This window comes from Haliotis rubra, unplaced genomic scaffold, assembly GCF_003918875.1.
Source record: "Haliotis rubra isolate DU_JTF1 unplaced genomic scaffold, ASM391887v1 Scf617, whole genome shotgun sequence".
NCBI classification, from domain to species: domain Eukaryota; kingdom Metazoa; phylum Mollusca; class Gastropoda; order Lepetellida; family Haliotidae; genus Haliotis; species Haliotis rubra.
This window is the reverse complement of record NW_025767321.1, coordinates 248,902-250,529: the sequence shown is the minus strand read 5'-3', so window position 1 is coordinate 250,529 and position 1,628 is coordinate 248,902. Positions and strand designations below refer to the sequence as shown.

Below are 1,628 nucleotides of genomic sequence, written 5' to 3'. Positions count from 1 at the left end.
TGCTTACAACATACACACGCAGCAACAGCTGGATAAATCCCCTGACGCACTGGTGTCATGCATGTACGTAAAGTTTGCTTTTAAAATCCTTTGAGATCGTTTTATCATTAACATGTGGTTTGGGATCAGTTCTTGATGTAAGTATTAATAATGTATATATAAACATTCATTGTTCATAATATACATATATAAAGTACATATAGTACATATGTGACAATCGTAAATACTTGTGAACATTTCATAACCACGGATAGGAAACATACGGAACCAACTCTACAGATAGGTGTAGGTAAAAGTTAGTATCTTCGATATAGCTTTCTAGTGGTTGCAGCCTCTCAAGATGAACACTCAAAGCATAAACATTTCTCCTCGACAGATTGATACAATCTCAAATAAATTACGGTCCCACACCTTTTCATTTACAATTTTAGTCCAGGATATTTGTGGAACTTCTTCAGGTCCTAATCAAGTTGCTGCTAGTTTATGAGGTGATATTCTGGTCCCTCAATCTGTGTGTCAATCTTTACATGGGTGAAAACACTCGTAACCAGCAACTGATTCTGGAGGTAGATCAACCACCAGTCATTGTGGCAAGTCTGCTCATATTATCAACATAATCATCAAATCATTGTTAGGCCATATGAAATAATCTTGCATCTTAACCACATCCTGGTATCAATGATTCTCACATCAAATTTGGTCCAGTTCATTGCTGAGTTTTATCCATATTTAAAATTTGCACTTTTTACTGTTATGTTATGAAGCTGGAGGTTTAAAAGCCTTGAAGGGACATGATGTTTCTCCTTTGAAATAAAAATAGAATTTTACCTACACACCATTTTTCAAGGTGATGACAAACACCACTTCTAAGGATGGTTTCTGTAGTATCAATAAATGTGATATTCATGTTTTGTCACATGCTGTTAGCTATTTTCTACAAATAATCACCCTAAAAGAACAACCCGTCTTGGTTAAGTAATGTGTTGATACTTTCAAATTTGATGCATTGTGACCTAAATAATGGCAGATGTAATTCCAATTCATATCATGAATCTGATCCTGTGTTTCAGGTGAGCAATTGATTTGTGTGTGTGATTCTCATAGTCTCATAAATACTTGGCATCATGACAATTTCATTTTGACTAAATAACACATGTACAATAAAGTTCAAATCAAACAATGGGCTTTGCTATTAGCAGGTGCAGGGGTGGAAATAACCCATTGCCCGACGTCCGAGTCAAGTGTTTTTTTCTGTCGGGCAAGTAAATTTGTATATCACACTGTACCGGTGTCCATTTGACTTTCCAATGTTAATTATGTTGTTTATTTTAAAAAATCAACAAGAAAACAGCCGGTATAGTGGAAAAATTATCAGGGCAAGTGATTTTACATGTGCCACTGTTCCGGAGTACACTAGCAATTTGAAAGTTATTTCCACCCCTGAGGTGTATCCTGTGATCATTGTAAGGACTTTTGTCATTATTTGAAAACATGACAATACAACAGTTGTCAATGTGAGACATAGCTATCCTTGTATTAAAGTATTCTGAAGCTTTGACAAAGTAATCTATGAATGTGACCAGAGTGCCTTGTAAGTTTATTTGTTGATTTAAAAATCTGACATAAAA

At 35.1% G+C, this 1,628-nt stretch overlaps 1 long non-coding RNA gene across 1 annotated transcript; it reads left to right on the top strand.

Annotated features, from left to right (window-relative positions):
- Positions 1–1,083: 1,083 nt before the first annotated feature.
- Positions 1,084–1,628, top strand: LOC124256073. Its single transcript, XR_006892821.1, has 2 exons — positions 1,084–1,199; positions 1,446–1,628. It is a non-coding gene; the product is annotated as an uncharacterized LOC124256073 (long non-coding RNA).